Source organism: Phocoena phocoena, chromosome 14 (assembly GCF_963924675.1).
Source record: "Phocoena phocoena chromosome 14, mPhoPho1.1, whole genome shotgun sequence".
Classification (NCBI taxonomy): Eukaryota; Metazoa; Chordata; class Mammalia; order Artiodactyla; family Phocoenidae; genus Phocoena; species Phocoena phocoena.
This window is the reverse complement of record NC_089232.1, coordinates 28,833,745-28,849,909: the sequence shown is the minus strand read 5'-3', so window position 1 is coordinate 28,849,909 and position 16,165 is coordinate 28,833,745. Positions and strand designations below refer to the sequence as shown.

At 36.1% G+C, this 16,165-nt stretch overlaps 1 protein-coding gene across 4 annotated transcripts in view; it reads right to left on the bottom strand.

Annotated features, from left to right (window-relative positions):
- EXOC6B (exocyst complex component 6B) overlaps window positions 1-16,165 on the bottom strand; it is a 715,924-nt gene that overhangs the window by 437,536 nt on the left and 262,223 nt on the right. The gene's annotated exons all lie outside the window — the stretch shown is intronic.

Below are 16,165 nucleotides of genomic sequence, written 5' to 3'. Positions count from 1 at the left end.
AAATAAACGGGAAACACTGCATGTTATACAAGCCTTCTTGTAGATATACGATGCACATTAACAGAATAAAAACTGGGAGAAGTCCTATTTTAAGGAAACTTCTTTAATATGGTTTAACCCAGCACATTCCAAAAGTATTTCACAGTGGAACTTTCCTTTTTAGAAGAAATAATACTAATACTTAGTATCATCCGAAGATACAAAGCTTAAGAATTGTGACCTCCCAGAATACACATTGCTTAATCAATATATGATATTTCTACTCAGTGACAAGTAGAGATTAGTTCAGGAGAAAAATCAAAATCTCCAAATATTCTGAATGAGATTAAGGAATTCTAGATAAATATTCAGTATAAGGTGTTAGTCCAGGTACTGGTTAAATGAGACAATTATAACAAGACAGAGAAAAACTTGAACTATGTGAGCTAGTTTCTGCCAAGAAAATGAAAAGAATCTACATTCCAGAGATTTGTATCAATGGACTAACTTGTTTCTCTGCATAGTACTTGTTGATATTTTGGTTTGACTTACATAAAATACATGGCTTCAGTAACGAAACTGACAGAGAAGGTATCCAAGCACATTTATGTTTGTACACAAGACATACATACCCTCCAAGCATTTGAGACCCCAAATTAGATAGAACATTCTACTTCTCTCAAAAGTAAGAAGTTCTCCCCCACTTACTTCCAATGAAAACCACACAAAAAGGGATCCAGGACTCTAGAAATCTAAAGCTTTCAGATTTAAAAAAAACAAGCTCTCAACTAGAGAGTAATCACTTGTCTCTTTATCCTCTCTTTCAGTACAGCAAAACCAAAAGCTTTCATAAGTTGGTCTTATTTTATTGAATCCAAAGTTAAATATTTTTCCTTCACAATCACTAAAATACTATCAGTGTACCAAAAGCAATCAAAAGGAGCCACACTTAAGTACTATCATTTATACTTGAAATGATACAAATCTGAAAGTATCCTATGGAAGTAATTTTAGATCATCTATGATTTGTTCTTTTTAGGTGTGTCTGGTTTACCAATCAATTTGATGGAGCGCAAAGCAGTTTAGGCCAAATCAGCAAATTAAAATAGCAAACCCTATGCTAGAAATGAGAGCACGGCAAGTTTTATTCCAAGTCTCTATGAGAACCCGGGATCTCTGTCAAAATTATCAAGCCTTCTCCAGTCTATAAATGAGCAGTCAGGGCAGATCTGCCAAGAAAGAACTGGCCAAGTTGGAAATACTAAAACAGGTAGAACAACGAAATAAATACTCAGTTATTACCCATTAGGAAGCAAAGGAAAACTACCATCTATTCAAAATGTATACTATGGGACTGGCAGGAAGTGGAGAAGAGTAAGCGTAGATATAAATATGTAAATATATGCAATATATATTAAAATTAACATGTGACTCTATAAAGCCCTTAAAAAAATAATAATAATAAAAGCTCTTCAGAGCTCTTTTCTAACATGCTAAGCCGCCTCACCAGGACCATTTATTCTGTCCCTCCAAAGACAACCTTGGAGCCAAAGAAGCAGCTACTGATTTCTGCTGCCTAGGTTGCAGTAGAGGTAAAAGGGTATCAAGCACACAAATAGACTTAAGAAAGCATTTAGGCTTTTTTTTTTCTTGGTTGTTCATTCTCTTTGTGAATAATCTTTACACATTTACCCACCTCTTCCTCAAGATTCCTCACATGTGTTCTTCTCTGGTTTCCTAATATACAGAAATTAAGCAAGGTTTATTCCTCAGCCCCTACTCTTCTACCACTCTCCCAAGATCCAATAGCATATCTCTAGTTTCATATTACTACTGTGTGTTCTACCATCACTTCACTTCCAACATACCTAAAATGGAACTCATCACCTCCTCATTACAATTCCCATGCATATTGCAGCCAGGCTCTTCTTAAACCACATCATTCATCACACCAATTAAACATGAGGTAAACTGGGGGAAACAATTTGAACAAGTACAAATTCAAACTCCATAATCTTATCACTAAGACTCCACAATAATGGAAGCTGAACTTAATTTTCCAATGTATTATCCAATACTCTCCAACGTGAATCTTCTACTTGGATCAGAATCTACCTCATAATATACTAAAAATATTTCCACTACTGTATCTTTGCTTATGCCATTTCCCTTCTAGAAGACCTCTCCCTGCCTGTATCCAACCTTTCCTCCAAAACCCAAGTAAAATTATTCTTCCTTTAGGAAGCCTCCTCTCACTGTTCTAACTCACAGTGTTTTCTCTCTGTATCACTACTTTCAGTCAAACATGTATTGAATATCTACTTGGCACCAGATATTGTACTGAGTATACAAAGAATTTGGGTATACAAAGAATAAGATGGATTCTCTGACTCTTGAACCTCACTCACATCATTCTATTGTAAGAAGTAGGTAAGCAATTGAGGGGCTGAAATTCAGTGCAAAGAGTATAAAGATAGAAATAAATACAGGTGCAGTGATTAGACAAAGGAGAAAGTAATCATATCTGCTTGTAGGGATGTAAGGAACTTCACAGAGGAAGAGGTAGCAGACTGTGCTCTTAAAAGATGAATATGGGGCTTCCCTGGTGGTGCAGTGGTTGAGGGTTCCCCTGCCGATGTGGGGGGGCGTGGGTTTGTGCCCCGGTCTGGGGGGATCCCACGTGCCGCAGAGCGGCTCAGCCCGTGGGCCATGGCCGCTGGGCCTGCGCATCTGGAGCCTGTGCTCCGCAACGGGAGAGGCCGCAGCGGTGAGAGGCCTGCGCACCGAAAAAAAAAAAAAAGGTATGATTTTTCCAAAGGGAAGTACATAGAAGGGTAACCATTCCAGAAGAAAGAAACCAGATAAGACCACCACATGTGAAATAACATTATCCACACAAGGAAAAAATAATTTTGTATAAGAACATAGGTTATGAAGGACTAACAAGAGATAAAGTTGAAGATGCCATACAAAGCAGTTTCAAGGTTAGCTAGTAGGCAATGGAGAAACAACAGAAGAATGTGAGCAGGGGAAGAACAGGATCAGCTTTACAATTTAGGCAAATCCCCTAGGAGCGGAGGAACGGTCAACTAGGAGGAGATAAAAAATAGAAACAGGAAAACCAATATAGATCATGAAAGGAGTCCAAATAACAATGATGAGGACTTGAATTAAGGTAGCAGCAGCTACAGAAAAAGTAGAAGCAACAGAATTTACTGATTTAAATGTAGTACATGGAAGAGGGGAAGGAAATAAAAATAACTCCAAATATTCTGGTCTTTATGACTAGATGGTGGGATCATTCCAAACAATAGGAACCATGGAAATAATTAGTTGAAGGTAGAATAGAGAAGATGAGTTCAATAAACCTGTCAGATATCCAAGTAAAAAATAACAGTATGGCACTTCAGTGTATAACTCTTCTCTTCTTTAGGACAGGAAACATACTTCACCATTATGAGAATCCCACAAGCTCAGATACAGTGACACATACACAGTAAATTCAGATAAATGTTTACTATATAAAGGCAAAAGATAACAAAAGAAACTTATTTAAGAATGAGATCTGGCCCAATAAAAGAGAGGGATATCTGTAAAAGACATGATTTGGATATTCTCCTACCTATTAGAAGGTGGATGGGGGGGCAGGGGTGGCGACCCATAAGAATTACCTAACCTGAACTATTCACCTAAAAGTGTAGCTACTAAAACTTTTACAACTGTCATTACACATGCTATTAAATAAAGTTTTGTTGTGAACACAACTTCCAAGGTTCCTAGCAATAAGACTCAAAGAGTTAAAATTCTGTGAATCAAAAGCCAAAGGCTCCTTTCTTTATCAGCCCAATACTGACCTCTAGTGGACTACAAGAATACATAAAATTGAGCTTGAAAATCAGAAACGGGTTGAAAAGGGAGAGAGGTGTAGGCTTATAGGTTCAAGACCTGATATAATTAACTACATGGACTTCAATTACAGGGTGCTATACCAGAAAAGAAAAAAAGAAGAAGAAGAAAAAAAACCTTCTTGGAGTAAGACAGGTCTTTAAATCTAAGCTCTGCAACATATTAATTCCATAACCATGGACAGGTTCTTTTCAAACCAACATCCCATCTATTTTAAAAAAAAAAAAAAAGGTTAATAAAATGTACCTCAGAACTGCAACAAGGATTAAATGAGATAATACATGTAAATTATCTTGAATTAAAAGATAAGTCAAAAGAAAAAAAAAAGACACTAAAAATTTAAGTTCCACCTGTTTTCCCTCTGAATATGAGATAGGAATCTTGTTTCACCATCTATTCTGGAAGAACTGAAGATCTAGCAATACTTAGATACATAATCATTAATGGCATCTAATACTGCTTCACATTGCCATTCTATTTTGTATTTGTGCTACATGCCAAGTATTAGATATCTGTACTGCACACCTCTTGTGCTCCACTTCAGATCCTCTCAGCCTCAGCTCTCATTCCACGTAGAACATCAGCAACCTGTCCTGGGCAGCCTTGGAAGTGTCATATAGTGTAAACTGAAACCAGCTCTAGCATTTACACCACACCTCTAGCTTCCTGCCCAGAGGTTTTTCAGACATCACAGTGTGGAATCCCACCAGAACTACTTAGCACTCATGATTCTCAACCCAGCAGTGAGGCAAACCTTGACCAAAGAACTGACAGATAAATGCTCCCCACTGCATCCCTCCCACGATGAGTTCCATATAGCTTCTTCATGGATTAAGGAACCAGACTGCCCTACAGTGTACCACTGTACTGACTCTACAATTTTTCTTTTCACTCCTCCTGACCCTTATGCTTGTATACACCACTCAAACACCAACTTCTCAGGTTTCTCCAAGGAAATCAAGGTTAAAATAATATCCCATACAAAAATACAATGAAGTAGGATTATGACCCCATATCTGAAGCCCAAAGGATGTCCATGAAAATAACTGGCAAGACCAAGATATAAAGACTCCAAAGCTACCCTCTTCAGTTCTCACCAATGAAAAGAACTACAAGACCTGTAATTTCAAAAAGGTTTCTTCATGGTTTAGCACTATCTCTGGCAACTAGTATTCTTTGGTGACTAGCTCCAATATCAGATCTTGTTCAAACAAAATAAAAACAAAACAAGGATAGTGAGTTAAAATGAAGGAAATAGAACATATCAAGACCATATCCAAAAAGTTATTTACATATTAGTGTACATAGGGGTGTATACATGCATTATATATGTGTATTTTGTGTAATATTTTAAAGGAGAGATAAACAAAGTTTTTCATACAACTTAATCAGGTTCCAAAGAATTTCCATCAGTAGAATGAGAAATTTAGGATTATGATATTCATAGAAATTTTTTTTAATGGAAAAAGGTGTTCACTATATTGCCTTCAACATTATAACTGAGATCCTTAGCTGTTTGAAAGTCTACAGTTCATATTTAAACCTATAGGGCTTCCCTGGGGACGCAGTGGTTGAGAATCTGGCTGCTAATGCAAGGGACATGGGTTCGAGCCCTGGTCTGGGAGGATCCCACATGCCGCAGAGCAACTAGGCCCGTGAGCCACAACTACTGAGCCTGCGCGTCTGAAGCCTGTGCTCTGCAACAAGAAAGGCTGCGATAGTGAGAGGCCCGCGCACCGCGATGAAGAGTGGCCCCTGCTTGCCACAACTTGAGAAAGCCCTGGCACAGAAACGAAGACCCAACACAGCTCTAAATAAATAAATAAATTTAAACCTATATTTCATAGAGGGGAAAAAGTCTTTGCACTAACAAAATTCATTTCAACAAGATGTACTAGACGTAGTGTATTACAATTTGTACAAAGCAATAGTAAAAGTTAAAAGAATTCTCTTGTGAATTAGGATAATCCCAGCTCTTTTTAAATACTAGCTTTTTCTTTCGTCAACATATATACACCACAAGCACAATGTTAATTGAGTTAACTGTAAAATAAATTACAAAATAAACATAAAGAAAAAACGGAAAAAAAATCTAAAATTTCCATTCAGTAATAATCAGTTACTTGATGAATTACAACCCAGCCTATTTTCTGTACATATATAAAGATTTCTCTTTTTGCTCATCTGTATTTTCTATTTATCTGCATAATTGCTAATACATTTATATTGGTATGCCAAAAAGTATCATACTTAAGTTTTTAAATCTGCTTTTTGCTCAAAAATATTTCGCAAATATCTTTCTCAACAAATAAAAATACTTACGATAATATTTGCGTTGTACTACATTTCAAAGAATGGATATTTATTTGAATATATTCTACTATAGGACATTTATATTGCTTCTAATATTTTGCTATTTAGTAACTGCTGCAAAGACTAACTCCAGAGCTAAAATCATGTGGATATCCTTAATTATTTTATTAGAGGAAGAAAACTACTCCCTCAAATGATTATTCATCCCAACTCAACTTTACAGTACAATTTATCTTTTCCCAATTTGTTTTATTTTAAATGTCTGCAAAATGAATATAATTTCATGGTTTAAAAAATCTAGTAATACTGAAAATATTGTAATAAAAAACAGTAGACTCCCTCTTATGCCTTTTTCAATCCCCAATCCTGCTCTGTAGAGTTAATATTTTTATACCCACATTTCTAATAATACCCTTAATTTCTGTTAAAAACTTAGATCATTTAAAAATATAGACTCCCTTACACTACTGCTTCTTAAATTATATTCCCAACAAAGTATTTTAAGTAAAAGCAATAATCAATACTAATCATCATGTCATGTAACCAAACCATCTTACTACAGAGTCAAGTATATATGCAATGATTACATAGTTGATTATAGCTCCTTTCTGGTACAGCTTTTTGTTTTGCTTGGAGTTTCAAATTGCCTACATTTTCAAAAAATTCTCTAATATTCTAGCTACAACAATCTTGATTTTTTCCAAAAAGCTCATCATAATAGACATTCTATCCAAACCTTATTATTCCTAAAGGCATAACCTGGGGTGATTGTCCTATAAGGACTGTCCTATAAGTCCTATAGTAGTCTATATTCAAATAAACATCCATTCTTTGAAATGTAGTACAATGCAAATATTATTGTTAAGTATTTTTATTTGTTGAGAAAGATATTTGCGAAATATTTTTGAGCAAAAAGCAGATTTAAAAACTTAAGTATGGGGGCTTCCCTAGTGGCGCAGTGGTTGAGAGTCCGCCTGCCAGTGCAGGGGACACAGGTTCGTGCCCCGGTCCGGGAGGATCCCACATGCCGCGGAGCAGCTAGGCCCGTGAGCCATGGCCACTGAGCCTGCGCGTCCGGAGGCTGTGCTCTGCAACACGAGAGGCCACAACAGTGAGAGAGGCCCGCATACCGCAAAAAAAAAAAAAAAAAAAAAAAAAAAACAACTTAAGTATGATACTTTTTGGCATACCAATATAAATGTATTAGCAATTATGCAGATAAATAGCCATTCTGGAGGGGACTTACTTTCATTTCAGTTTCAATAATTCCATACCTATATTTCACTTAATCCAGACTCTCATTTTGTTGGCACGCATCTTCAGATAATTCTTAAGAATTAAGAATTAAATTTCTTGAATTCTTCCATTCTAAAAATGACTTTAATCCTTCTCCAAATAAACTATAGAATTTAAGGTTGACAATAATTTTCCCTTAGGTTATTGAAGGCATTCCTCACGCTACTGTCCTATATTACCCCCTATTGCTAGTGGAAAAAGCAATGATATATTGATCTTCATTCCTTTATATATTACTTTTTCTGTCTGGAAGCTTTTCAAACCTTTTACTGTATATGTTCTCAGTTTCTCAGGGGATGTACCTTGGTGTAGGTCTTTAACTTGTTCATTATACTCAGTAAGCAATACATGTGGAAGTCCTGAGATTTTCTTATATTAATGCTCTGATGATTTTCTTCCCTTGTCTAGAACTCCTAATTGATACTGAATTCTCATATAACTCCTCCTGATGATCTTTGGTTTTTCTAATTGAAGTATAGCTGATTTACAATGTTGTGTTAGTTTCTGGTGCACAGCAAAGCGATTCAGTTATACATATTTATATATATTTGTTTTCATATTCTTTTCCATTATGGTTTATTATAGGATATTGAATATATTTCCCTGTGCTATACAGTAGGACCTTGTTTATCTATTTTTTGTATAGTAGTTGGTATCTGTTAATCCCAAACTCCTAATTTTCCCTCCCCAATCCCCTTTCCCCTTTGCTAACCATAAGTTTGTTTTCAATGTCTGTGAGTCTCTTTCTGTTTCGTAAATAAGTTCATTTGTGCCATATTTTAGATTCCACGTGTAAGTGATATTATACAGTATTTGTCTTTCTTTCTGACTTACTTCACTTAGTATGATAATCTCTAGGTCCATCCTGTTGCTGCAAATGGCATTATTTCATTCCTTTTTTATGGTTAAGTAGTATTTCATTGTGTATATATACCACATCTTCTTTATCCATTCATCTGTCGATGGACATTTACATTGCTTCCATGCCTTGGCTATTGCAAATAGTGCTGCTATGAACATTGAGGTGCATGTACCTTTTCAAAGTAGTTTTCGTCTTTTCCAGATATATGCCCAGGAGTGGGATTGCTGTACCATATGGCAACTCTACTTTTAGTTGTAGTTTTGCTGCATTTCTCTAATCATTAGCAATGCTGAGCATCTTTTCATGTGCCTAGTGGCCATCTATATGTCTTCTTTGGAGAAATGGCTATTTAGGTCTTCTGCCCATTATTTGATTGGGTTGTTTGTTTTTTTGTTATTGAGTTGTATGAGCTGTTTGTATATATGGAAAATTAACCCTTTGCCAGTTGCATCATGTGCAAACATCGTCTCCTAGTCCATAGGATTTTTTTGTTTTGTTTATGGTTTCCTTTGCTGTGCAAAAGCCTATAAGTTTGATAAGGTCCCGTTTGTTTATTTTTGCTTTTATTTCTATTGCCTTGGGAGACTGACCTAAGAAAACATTGGTACACCTCCTGATGATCTTTGTAATATTTTTCTATAACAAACTAAATTTTTAATTTTTGAGGATACCAATGAATTTTTCTGACATATTATTTTGTTTTCTGCATTATTTGCTCCATCTAGGTACTTTTTATTGTTGTTACTTCTTTTCTCATATTGGTATTTTTATCTCTCTCTTTCCAGTTGGATATTTTCCTCAAATATCTATTGATCCTTGGCCAATTATTCATATTTAATAATAAATCGCTTAAGAGTTTACAGGAAGGTCTATGGGCATAGGAAGATTTGTCAAGTAGCAAGCTTCACTTTAGGGAATTCTACAAAGGAAATCAACTCTTTGATGGGGAAATCCAAATGGCACTTTGTGGCAGTCCTTTATTAATTTCTCTAGAAAAGAATTTTCCAGTCCCCCACTTAAGAATATAAGTACAAATATTCCACGCAAGGGAAAGGAGAAGTAGAGGAATTAACTGCTTTATACCCACATCATCTATAATAATTCACACCTCCAAAGATTCAGCTTGTCTGGAGTTGTCTGTATTGAACTGTTTCCTCCGTTCCACATGAACCTGTTTATACTTTCAGTTGTGGCTTAATACACCCTGCTATATATAGTGGTAACTATGTATATTTACCACTCTTCCTTCCACTTTCTTTTTTTACCTTCCAGCTATATTACAGACATGTAATTAATACAGAAGTTAACATTAAACAACATGCTGACTTGACACACGTATATATTGCAAAATGACTACCAGAGTAAGTTACCTTATATCTCTATCCCCTCGTATAATTATCGTTTTTGTATGTGATAACATTTATGAACTACTCTCTTAACAACTTTCAAGTGTATAATAAAGTATTGTTAATTATAGCGACTATGCTGCATATTAGATCTTCAAAACTTACTCATCTTATAGCTGTAAGTTCATATCCTTTGACCAACATTTCCTTATTTCCCCCACCTCCCAGTCCCTGGCAACCACCATTCTACTCTATTTCTATGAGTTTGGGTTTATCGATTCAACATCTAAGAGACACCATGCAGTTTTTGTCTTTCTCTATCTGACTTACTTAACTTAGCATAATGTCCTCAAGGTCATTCCATGTTTTGCAAAAGGCAGGATTTCCTTGTGTCATGGCTGAAACGTAGATATATAGATATATACATATAGGTATATATAGATATAAATTCTTTCTCTGGTTATCTGTCAATGAACACTTAGGCTGTTTCTGTATCTTGGCTACTGCGAATAAAGCCTCCAGCTTTGTTCTTTCTTAGAATCACTTTTCTATCCAGGGTTTTTTGTGGTTCCATACAGATTTTAGAATGTTTTTTTCCTATTTTTTGGAAAAATGCCATTGGAAATTTGATAGGAATTTCATATAATCTGTAGGTCACTTTGGGTATTATAGACATTTTAACAATATTAATTCTTCTGATCCATAAACATGGGATATCTTTCCATTTATTTGTGCTTCTTCAATTTCTTTCATCAATGTCTTATAATTTTCAGTGTACAGATATTTCACCTCCTTGGATACATTTATTCCAAAGTATTTTTTTATGTTTGATGCTATTATAAGTGAGATTGTTTTATTTCTTTTACAGATAGTTCACTGTTAGTGTATAGAAATGCAACTGATTTTGTGTATTGGTTTTGTCTCCTGCAACATTACTGAATTTATTTATTAGTTCCGGTTTTTTTATGGAGTCTTTAGGATTTTCTACATATATGATCATATCATCTGTAAATAGAGAATATTTTACTTATTCTCTTTCAATTTGGATACCTTTTATTTCTTTTTCTTGAATAATTTCTCTTGCTAGGATTTCCATTACTCAGTTGAATAGGAGTGGTGAGAGTGGGTACTCCTGTCTTCTTCCAGATCTTTGTGGGAAAGATTTCAGCCTTCCCCACTGAGTATGATGTTAGCTGGGGATTTGTCATATATGGACTCTATTATGTTGAGATATACTTATTCTATTCTAATTTGCTGAGAGTTTTACTGATGAAAAGATGATAAATTTTGTTAAATGCTTTTTCAGCATCTATTGAGATGACCATATAATTGTATCTTTTCTTCTACTAATGTGGTATAGCACATTAATTGATTTGCGTATGTTGAACCATTCTTGCATCCCAGGAATAAATCACACTTGATCATGATGCATGATACTATTAATATACGGTTGATTTCTTCTTGCTCGTACTTTGTTGACAGTTGTTGCACCTCTATTTACCAGGAATACTGGCCTGTAGCTCTCTTTTCTAGTAGTGCCCTTAACTGGCTTTGGTATCAGGGTAAGACTCACCTTGTAAATTAAATTTGGGAGTGTTCCCTCCTCTTCAATTTTTAGAGGAATTTGAGAAGAACTGATGTTAATTCTTCTCTAGATGTTTGGTGAAATCATCCAGTCCGGGGGTTTTCTTTGTTGGGAGGTTTTTGACTGTTTCAATCTATTTACTCATAAATGATCCTTTCAAATTTCCTATTTCTTCCTGATTCATTATGGCTAGGTTGTCCAGGAGTGTGTTGTTTACTTTCCACACATTTATGAATTTTCTAGTTTTCCATCTGTTACTGACTTCTAGTTTCATACCATTGTGACCGGAAAACATATTTAATATGATCTCAATCTTCTTACATTTGCTAAGGCTTCTTTTGTGAACTAATGTATAATCTACCCTGGAGAATGTTCTGTGTACACTTGAGAAGAATGTGTATTCTGCCACTGTTGGGTGGAATAATCTGCATATGTTTTTTTAAGTCCATTTGGTCTAAGGTTTAGTTCAAGTCCTGTGGTTCCTTACTGATTTTCTGTCTAGATGATCTATTCATTGTTGAAAGTGGGGTATTTAAGTCCCCTGTTATTACTGTATTGTTGTCTATTTCTCCCTTCAGAGCTGTGAGCATTGTTTAACATATTTAGGTTCTCTGATATCAGATGCACCTCCACTCTCTTTCTGTCAAAGATTTATTATGCCCTCTTCATTCTCATTATGAATTAATGAAAAGACAGTAAATATCAGCAGAGAAATAAAAACTATGTAGAACAACCAAATGTAGATTCTAGAACTAAAAACTATACTACCTGAAATAAAGAATTCATCATTTAATGCACTTAACAGTCAAATAGAGATAACAAAGGAAAAGAGTCAGTGAACTTGAAGATATATGAACAGAAATTATCCAGTTAGGAAAAAATCAGATTAAAAAAACAAACAAACATGAAAAACAGAGCCTGAGGAATATGGGGGATAATATCAAAAAGTCTAACCTAAGTAGAACTAGAGTCCTAGAAAAAAAGGAGAAATAACATAGTGAAGAAAAAATATCTGAAAGAACAATGGGTGAAAATTTCTCACATTTTATAAAAGACATAAAGTACCAGAGTCAAGAAGCTCAGTGAATCCCAATGTGAATATCATAGTCAAACTATTGAAAATCAAAGATCAAGAGAAAAATTTGAAAGCCATGGGGGAAAGAAAAACACCCATTATATACTGTGGAAAAACAATACAAATGACTATTGATCTCTCATCAGAAACTACAGAGGCCAGAAAGCAATAGAAATGAAAACAAAATGAAAAATTATCGACCTAGAATTGTAAATCCAGCAAATATCCTTCAGAAATTGTTATGTGCTGAACTGTGTCCCCTAAAAAGAAATGCTGAAGTTCTAAACATCTTAGAATGTGACGTTATTTGGAAACAGGGTCACTGCAGATGTATTCAAGATCAAGTTATACTGCGGCAGGCTGAGCCTTTAACCCAATATGATTGGTGCCCTTATAAGAAGAGGAGAAGACATACAGGAGAACATCAGGTGATAACGGAGCCACATATACTGAAGTGCTGCAACTGCAAGCCAAGGAATGCTAAGATTGCTGGCAAAACACCAGAATAAAGGAAGACACAAGGAAGGATTCTCTCCTGCAGGTTTCAGAGGGCACATGACCCTGCTGACACTTTGATTTTGAACTTGTAGCCTCCAGACCTGTGAGATAGTAGATTTTTTTTTTTTTTATTAAGCCACCCAGTTTGTGGTGCTTTGTTATGGCAGCCCTAGAAAACTAATACGGGAATGAAAGCAAGAGGAAAACATTTTCAGATAAAAGAAAACTAAGGGAATTTAAGACCAACACACCTGCACTATAAAAGTGCTAAAGGAAGTTCTTCAGGCTGAAGGGAAATGATTCCAGATGGAAACTCAGATTCTCAAGAATGAATGAATAAATGAATGAATGGCATCAAAAATGGAAAATAGTTTAGCAATTATAAAAGAAGAAAAGAGAAGCTGCTTTTTTAATACAGAGTGATCAAGAAGAGTATCTTTCATAAAGTGGCAGTTGTGTTTCAGACATTAGTGTTTATTTATTTAATACTGGTAGAGGTTTAAGAGACATACATGTAGTTAATATTTTAATCCTGAATTCTTACACAGATTTTATACTATTGTAAACATTATAGTATATTCTAATATCTGGAAGGACAATATCTACCATGTTAATAATATTTTAAGAACCCCTTAGTCATTTTCAAATACAACATTCTTTTAGAACGCCAATAACCTAAGACAGGAGCATTATGGTAGGCTTGCTAAATGTCTAGCACACTAAAAGATCACTCGAAATCATATATGCATCATTCTAAGATAGGCTGGTCAATGGATAAAGTAAATTTCAAGATAAATTTCAAGATAACATTATTTTTGAAAATAGCATTAACTTTTCTCCACAATTTTTTACCACATATCCGTTTGAGTTTTACATCCTTTACCAATGTCAATTTTTAGGTGATTATAAAAATGACCCCCAAATATCAAAAATATAAGTAAAGTTGGGAAGAAAAATAATCTAGGGTAGGAAGTAGTACTAGCTTCTTAGTATTTTATTAACCTAGTCTCCCAAAAAAGGTAAGTCATATATAAGCAAGGTTTCCTCCAAGGACCACCCCATCTCAATTGAAAAGGGCCAGAAATAGTTCTAATTTAAACTACTGGTTCAGTCCATTTTTCAACTGAACCAATAGTTTCAATTATAACTATGGTATCAACAAAGATGCCAATTTTCCATCTGACTTCTAGACTTTCATTACAACAAAGAATAATATTATACCAAAAAAGCATTACTTTTATGGAACCTATTTTTGGTTCAGAAGACAACTGCTAAAATTGGGGGAGAAAATTATAGGCATATATCCCTCTACACCTATTCTGTGGTCAATTTTAACAATTCACATAACTTATAAATAACTCCTCTCAGTCAACCCAAACTAAAGGAGATCTAAAAAGTAAACACCTAATAAATATATTACAGAGAGCCCAACCTGGCAGCATATGAAGATCCTGAACTCACCTCCTCCCGTGGACACACCAAATCTTCAGCTACATATGGATCATTTCCCTATGAAAAAGATCCGAAAATGAGATGAACTTTTTCTCCACAATAAAGGATAGAAGAACCACATCAAGATGGATAGCAAAGGCAGAGACATGGTCTTGGCAAAAACCACAGCTCAGTGCAGCAACACACAAGATGAAGGGATCTCACCAGTCCAGTGCTTCTCCTGGAGGAGGAAGGGGTTGGTGCCCCACATCAAGCACCTTAATCCCTGGGATCTGCACCAGAGAGACAATCACTAAAAACATCTTGCTTAGAAAACCAAAGGGACACAAAGTGCTGTAGGGAACCAAGATTCCCGTTTTAAAGGGCTAGCAGATGGGCTTACTCACCAAAGACCCAGCAAAAAAACAGCACTTTGAAAAGCACCTGGACTATATGTGAAGGATACTCATTTACTAATCTAAAAGCACCTGCAGGAGGGGCAGGAGATGCTTGAAACTCTCTCTCTGGAATTAAAGGAACTGGTAGATGCCATTATTGTATTCTCCACCTACCCTGCTAGCAGAGGCAGGCAAGTTTGGACAGCAGCACCTTCCCACCACCTTGCTAAGACAGGCAGGGGCAAGCGGTCACAGCACTTATTTTGTTGCCTTCCTGAAGCTGAAAAGCATGGGCAGTTGTAGCACACCCCTACTCCCTGGCTCGGATGGGACAGTAGAAGCAATTGTGGCATTCTCCCACTCCTGGCCTAAAACTGGCACACATCCACAGACAAGGCATTCTCCCACAGCACTGCAGAAACATATGCAAGTACCACACAGTCAAGATATTTTCTCACTGCTTTTCTGAAGCTGGTTAGCATGACTCAGCCCTTTTAGTTATTAGCTGCCTTTGCTAAAGCCAGCGGGTGCATGCAATCCACACAGGGGACACTACTTGATTACCTGACCTTGGTGGCCAAAGAGACTTGAGCTACAGAGCTCCACAGAACAGTAACAATCAGAAAGACAGTTCTTGGCAGGTCACCACTCTCAGGACACTACACAGACAGCAAACTGAAATACAACTCCAGTCTTCCTGTGAAAAAGGTCTATTTACTTAGCCTGGAGCTTCAGTCTGAGGGACAAGTTTCAGATTTCACATACATCCAGGGATAAGAAGGCACTCCCAGGTAATGTAAGCAGAAAGACACCAGCCCTGGGCATCCCTCTGGCCATGATACAGCTCAACAAGACCTCCGAGAAAGGAGATTATAAACTCATCTTGGAGCCCTAAATTTTGCAACTGTCACCCAGGGGACACATTCCAGATCTCTTGGACTGGTGGCCAGCAGGGATTACGATTCTGGTCCCAAAGGAATGTATACATTTGCATACTTTAAAAGCTGCTGCCTGAAGATTTGGTTGCCAATCAGCCTGAAAATAGGTGCTAAGTGATATTCCTCCCCTGGGCACACACTTACAGGCCTTGGTACACTCTCATCAATGAGGACACATCAAGAATAAATCAGGCAGTTCAGACAACTGCAAAGGTTTGAAAGACAATGAACAGCTAAGGCAAGGTTGAACAAGAAGGTTCATCACATCCACAAGTCCACACCTTCAAGACTGAGAGAGTTATCTGTTTCACCTAATATAAAGAAACAAATACAGAGAGTCAGGCAAAATGAGGATGCAGAGAAATATGCTCCAAATGAAAGAACAAGACAAAAACCTCAGGAGAAAAACTTTAATGATACAGAAGTAATCTACCTGAAAAATAATTCAAAGTAATGGTCATAGACATGCTCACCTAACTCAAGAGAAGAATGGATGAACACAGTGAGAACTTCAAACAAGGAGACAGTAAATATAGGA